Source organism: Oncorhynchus kisutch, unplaced genomic scaffold, assembly GCF_002021735.2.
Source record: "Oncorhynchus kisutch isolate 150728-3 unplaced genomic scaffold, Okis_V2 scaffold3261, whole genome shotgun sequence".
Lineage (NCBI taxonomy): Eukaryota > Metazoa > Chordata > Actinopteri > Salmoniformes > Salmonidae > Oncorhynchus > Oncorhynchus kisutch.
The window spans coordinates 1,174-8,066 of record NW_022265206.1 but is presented as its reverse complement, the minus strand read 5'-3'; the positions used below and the strand labels follow the sequence as shown (position 1 = coordinate 8,066).

The window sequence follows — 6,893 nt, the reverse complement described above, 5'->3', positions numbered from 1 at the left end:
CTTTCACCGTCTGGTTCTGTGAGCGTGTGTTGTCTTATAGGATGGAATCTTGTCTTTCACCGTCTGGTTCTGTGAGCGTGTGTTGTCTTATAGGATGGAATCTTGTCTTTCACCATCTGGTTCTGTGAGCGTGTGTTGTCTTGTAGGATGGAACACTTTTCACTTTCAGGAACTTTATGGTCTATGGGTTATGACAACAGGCATGAAAAAAGACAAAGCGCCAGGTATGACAAACCAGAGACCACAATATTTACACGTTTCTCACCACTGAACTAACATATAATAATGTAATATGTCATTCTGTAGTCTCAGCCATTCCCCCTGTATGTTGTCAAAGAGCTATCTGGGTTAGAAATCTGTATGACGTCTTTAACCTGAGATAGGGCCCTCTCCACCTGCTCCACTCTGCCACCTAACAATTCACTAAAATCACAAGTGACTAACATTTCAATTTAGTTTTTCCATTTTATTTAAGTCGAAGTGCAACTGTTTAGTGCAATTGTAACGTCACATTTGTTGTGGGATGAGAAACATTGTCCTGACATACAGTACCAGTCTACAGTGTGAACACACCTACTCATTCAAGGATGAGAGGAGTAGAGTAAAACAGACAACCATCTCTGCAGCACTCCACCAATCAGGCCTTTCTGACATACAGCACCAGTCTACAGTGTGAACACACCTACTCATTCAAGGATTTTTCTTTATTTTTACTATTTTCTACCCCTTTGCCTTGATGACAGCTTTGCACACTCTTGGCATTCTCTCAACCCGGCTTCACCTGGAATGCTTTCCCACCAGTCTTGAAGGAGTTCCCACATATGCTGAGCACTTTTGTGATATTTCTTTCCTTCTTAATGCATTTTAGCCAATCAGTTGTGTTGTGACAAATAGTACAAATAAAAACCATGGACTGAGTAGGTGGGTCCAAACTTGACTGGTACTTCTACACATTACCCTTAAAAAACTAGCTTTTATTTCCTTATATCCCGGGTCAATGTACAGAGCACATTTCTATTAAACTAGCTTTTATTTCCTTATAATATATATATATTTATTTATTCAAATTGTCCAATAGTTTAAATGATTTGAGCAAGTGAACATCTTCTGCACAGGAAAATCATATACAGTGCAGTACAAGGGGCTGTCAGTGTGAGGGTTAGACACAGTCTGTATAGAGTCTGGAGTGGCTATTCTCTTCCCGCTCTGAGCAGTAACATCACAGTCCAGCCTGAGGAAAACAGGCTGTTTGCTGAACATAGGTTGAATTGGTATCTGGAACAAACCTAGAAACAGCCCTATCCCAAAAACACTGAAACTCTCATCAGCCCCCTTTCCCAAAGCATTTCCATTCCCTCCATCCTTATGTCTGAGGGAGGAGAAGAGAGGAGAGAGGAAGAGAGGAGGAGAGAGGAGGGGCAACATCTCCTCCATCCTTACGTCTGAGGGAGAAGAGAGGAGGAGAGAGGAGGGGCAACATCTCCTCCATCATTACGTCTGAGGGAGGAGAAGAGAGGGGAGAGGAAGAGAGGGGAGAGGAGAAGAGAGGAGAGAGGGGCAACATCTCCTCCATCATTACGTCTGAGGGAGGAGGAGAGAGGAAGAGAGGAGAGAGGAGAAGAGAGGAGGGGCAACATCTCCATCATTACATCTGAGGGAGGGGAAGGGAGGAGAGAGGGGCAACAACATCTCCATCATTACGTCTGATAGAGGAGAAGGGAGGAGGGAAAGAGAGGAGGGGCAACATCTCCATCATTACGTCTGATAGAGGAGAAGAGAGGAGGGAAAGAGAGGAGGGGCAACATCTCCATCATTACGTCTGATAGAGGAGAAGAGAGGAGGGAAAGAGAGGAGGGGCAACATCTCCATCATTACGTCTGATAGAGGAGAAGGGAGGAGAAGGGAGGAGAGGAGGAAAAGAGAGGAGGGGCAACATCTCCATCATTACGTCTGAGGGAGGAGAAGAGAGGAGAGGAGGAAAAGAGGAGGGGCAACATCTCCATCATTACGTCTGATAGAGGAGAAGAGAGGAGGGAAGAGAGGAGGGGCAACATCTCCATCATTACGTCTGAGGGAGGAGAAGAGAGGAGAGGAGGAAAAGAGGAGGGGCAACATCTCCATCATTACGTCTGAGGGAGGAGAGGAGAGAGGGTGACATTGTGAGCAACAACGAGTTCCAAAAGGCGATCACTGCTTCTTCTAAAGTTCTGTTACACCACATCACCCCTCATATGGAATAGACCGCTGTGAGAAGTGTTTCTTCTATTGCAGTGCATTCTGAAAGTATTCAGACCACTCAAATATTTTCACATTTTGTTGTTACCTAAAATGGATTAAATAGAATTCAAAATCCTCAAGCTACACACAATACCCCATAATAACAACGTGAAAACAGGTTTTTGAAATTTTAGCAAATGTATAAAACAAAAACAGAAATAGCTTATTTACATCAGTATTCAGACCCTTTGCTATGAGACACGAAATTGTGCTCAGGTGCATTCTGTTTCCATTGATCATCCTTGAGAAGTTTCCACAACTTGATTGGAGTCCATCTGTGGTAAATTCAATTGATTGGACATGATTTGGAAAGGCACACACCTGTCTATATAACAGCCCACAGTTGACAGTGCATGTCAGAGCAAAAACCAAGCCATGAGGTCAAAGGAATTGTCCATAGAGCTCCGAGATAGGATCGTGTCGAGGCACAGATCTGGGGAAGAGTACCAAAACATTTCTGCAGCATTGAAGGTCCCCAAGAACACAGAGGCCTCAATCATTCTTAAATGGAAGAAGTTTGGAACCACCAACACTCTTCCTAGAGCTGGCCGCCCGGCCAAACTGAGCAATTGGGGGAGAAGTGCCTTGGTCAGGGAGGTGACCAAGAACCCGATGGTCACACTGACAGAGCTCCTCTGTGGAGATGGGAGAACCTTCCAGAAGGACAACCATCTCTGCAGCCCTCCACCAATCAGGCCTTTCTGGTAGAGTGGCCAGATGGAAGCCACTCCTCAGTAAAAGGCACATGACAGCCCACTTGGAGTTTGCCAAAAGGCACCTAAAGACTCTCAGACCATGAGAAACAAGATTCTATGGTCTGATAAAACCAAGATTGAACTATTTGGTCTGAATGCCAACCATCATGTCTGGAGGAAGCCTGGCACCATCCCTACGGTGAAGCATGGTGGTGGCAGCATCATGATGTGGGGATGTTTTTCAGCAGCAGGGACTGGGAGACTAGTCAGGATCAAGGAAAGATGAACGGAGCAACGTACAATGAGATCCTTGATGAAACCTGCTCCAGATCACTCAGAACCTCAGACTGGGGTGAAGGTTCACCTTTCAACAGGACAACGACCCTAAGCACACAGCCAAGACAATGCAGGAGTGGCTTCAGGAAGTCTCTCAATGTCCTTGAGTGGTCCAGCCAGAGCCCGGACTTGAACCCGATCGAACATCTCTGGAGAGACCTGAAAATAGTTGTGCAGCGACGCTCCCCATCCAACCTGACAGAGCTTGAGAGGATCTGCAAAGAATAGGAGAAACTCCACAAATACAGGTGTACCAAGCTTGTAGCATCATACCCAAGAAGACTCAAGGCTGTAATCGCTGGCAGAGGTGCTTCAACAAAGTACTGAGTAAAGGGTCTGAATACTTATGTAAATGTGATATTTTAGTTTTTTATATTTAATACATTTCGCAAAATTACTCCAAAACTGTTTTTCTTTAGTCATTACTAATGTGTGTAGATTGATGTGGAAGAAAAAAAAAAAACGATTTCATCAATTTTTGAATGGACTGTAATGCAACAAAATTTGGAAAAACTAAAGTGGTCTGAATTTATTTCCAAATGCACTGTATGTTCCACCCTACGCCCCATACCAGATGGGGCCTTGTTTTCTCTTTCTTTAATGATCCCTACAGATAATGCACCTCATTTCTTGTTCTTTGATTCAATTCACAGCTAGGTAATAATCCAACAAAATGAACATTTAAAGAAATGGCAGCAACGGCACAATTCAATAGTCACTGTATAGATCTGAAGACAGTGTACCAGTTGTGGGGTTGTTGTCTGTTTCATCTCCATGACAACTGTCCATCTGTTCCATTCACCTCCCTGGTCTCCATTGTGATCGTCTGAAGCATTCCAAGCGAAGAGAACACCTGACACACAAGTGTCCATCATTGTCTTTGGTCAGTTAAATAAATGTGCAAAACATGTTTTTTATTTTTGTAGCAGTCTCTCCTTGATTGAGCCATAGTGGTTCTTGTTGCATTGCATGAGGTCAGTTCGCAGTAGAGTAAAGGTTCTCCTCCCTCCTGCGTACGTCTTTCCGAGGAAGGGGGCTATGTAGAGGTCCCAGAGCTCTGTGAGGACGGCTGGGGGTTAGAGGAGCCTGTCGCTGTCGGGGAGCCAGAGCTGGGCTGGACTGAGCCTGGAACTGAGCCATCTGCTCTGGGCTGGCCAGGGTTTTCAGGAGGCTGTTCTCCTGCTCCAACTGGGAGAGTTCCTCTCTACCAGCTCCTTAATCTGTTCCTTCAACACATCTACCTCCTCTCTCACAGCATACATCAGGTGGCTCTTTACCAGGTCCTGAGAGAGAGGATGGAAGGGGGGAAGATGGAGAGAGAGGAAGGGACGGAGGGAAGGAGAGAGAAAGGGAGGAAGGGACAGAGGGAAGGAGAGAGAAAGGGAGGAAGGGACGGAGGGAAGGAGAGAGAAAGGGAGGAAGGGATGGAGGGAGAGAGAGAGAGAGAGAGAGAAAGGGAGGATGGGATGGAGGGAGAGAGAGAGGAAGGGAGGAAGGGACAGAGGGAGAGAGAGGGAGGAAGGAAGGAGAGAGAAAGGGAGGAAGGGAAGGAGAGAGAAAGGGAGGAAGGGAGAGAGAGAGAAAGGGAGGAAGGGACAGAGGAGGGAGAGAGAGGGGAGGAAGGGACGGAGGGAGAGAGAGAGAGATAAAGGGAGAGAAATGTACAGTTGAAGTCGGAAGGCTTACATACACCTTAGCCAAATACATTTAAACTCAGTTTTTCACAATTCCTGACATTTAATCCTAGTAAAAATTCTCTGTTTTAGGTCAGTTAGGATCACCACTTTATTTTAAGAATGTTAAATGTCAGAATAATAGTAGAGAGAATGATTTATTTCAGCTTTTATTTCTTTCATCACATTCTGTGGGTCAGACATTTACATACACTCAATTAGTATTTGGTAGCATTGCCTTTAAATTGTTTAACTTGCCACTTTGCCACTTCCCACATTAAGTTGGGTGAATTTTGACCTATTCCTCCTGACAGAGCTGGTGTAACTAAGTCAGGTTTGAAGGACTCCTTGCTCGCACACGCTTTTTCAGTTCTGCCCACAAATTGTCTATAGGATTGAGGTCAGGGCTTTGTGATGGTCACTAAAATACCTGGACTTTGTTGTCCTTGCCATACCTGATTTCTTTAGATTTTCCAGTGATGTCAAGGAAAGAGGCACTGAGTTTGAAGGTAGGCCTTGAAATACATCCACAGGTACACCTCCAATTGACTCAAATGATGTCAATTAGCCTATCAGAAGCTTCAAAAACAATGACATCATTTTCTGGAATTTTCCAAGCTGTTTAAAGGCACAGTCAACTTAGTGTATGTAAACTTCTGACCCACTGGAATTGTGATACTGTGAATTATGATTTATAAATGAAATAATCCTGTAAACAATTGTTGGAAAAATTACTTGTGTCATGCAAAAGGTAGATGTCCTAACCGACTTGCCGAAACTGTAGTTTGTTAATTAACAAGACATTTGTGGAGTGGTTGACTCCAACCTAAGTGTATGTAAACTTCAGACTTCAATGCTACCAAATACTAATTGAGTGTATGTAAACTTTTGACCCACTGGGAATGAGATGAAATAAATAAAAGCTAAATTGAATGATTTCTCTACTATTATTCTGACATTTCACATTCTTAAAATAAAGTGGTGATCTAACTGACCTAAGACAGGGAATTGTTACTAGGATTAAATGTCAGGAATTGTGGAAAACTGATATTAATGTATTTGGCAAAGGTGTATGTAACCTTCCGACTCCAACTGTATGAGTTAGCTGTCCTTTAGGAGCTCACTGTGTGTTGTGTTAGCTGTCCTTTAGGAGCTCACTGTGTGTGTGTTAGCTGTCCTTTAGGAGCTCACTGTGTGTTGTGTAGCTGTCCTTTAGGAGCTCACTGTGTGTTGTGTTAGCTGTCCTTTAGGAGCTCACTGTGTGTGTGTTAGCTGTCCTTTAGGAGCTCACTGTGTGTGTGTTAGCTGTCCTTTAGGAGCTCACTGTGTGTTGTGTTAGCTGTCCTTTAGGAGCTCACTGTGTGTTGTGTTAGCTGTCCTTTAGGAGCTCGCTGTGTGTGTGTTAGCTGTCCTTTAGGAGCTCACTGTGTGTTGTGTTAGCTGTCCTTTAGGAGCTCACTGTGTGTTGTGTTAGCTGTCCTTTAGGAGCTCACTGTGTGTGTGTTAGCTGCCCTTTAGGAGCTCACTGTGTGTGTGTGTTAGCTGTCCTTTAGGAGCTCCACTATGTGTGTGTTAGCTGTCCTTTAGGAGCTCACTGTGTGTGTGTTGTGTTAGCTGTCCTTTAGGAGCTCACTGTGTGTGTGTTGTGTTAGCTGTCCTTTAGGAGCTCACTTTGTGTGTATTGTGTTACCTGTCCTTTAGGAGCTCACTGTGTGTTACCTGTCCTTTAGGAGCTCACTGTGTGTGTATTGTGTTAGCTGTCCTTTAGGAGCTCACGTGTATATGTGTTACCTGTCCTTTAGGAGTCACTGTGTGTTGTGTTAACTGTCTTTAGGAGCTCAGTGTGTGTTACCTGCCCCTTTAGGAGCTCACTGTGTGTTACCTGTCCTTTAGGAGCTCACTGTGTTAGCTG

At 44.4% G+C, this 6,893-nt stretch overlaps 1 pseudogene; it reads right to left on the bottom strand.

Moving 5' to 3' along the window:
- Nucleotides 1–4,065: 4,065 nt before the first annotated feature.
- LOC109885125 (TSC22 domain family protein 1-like) lies at nucleotides 4,066–4,591 on the bottom strand (annotated as a pseudogene).
- Nucleotides 4,592–6,893: the final 2,302 nt, after the last annotated feature.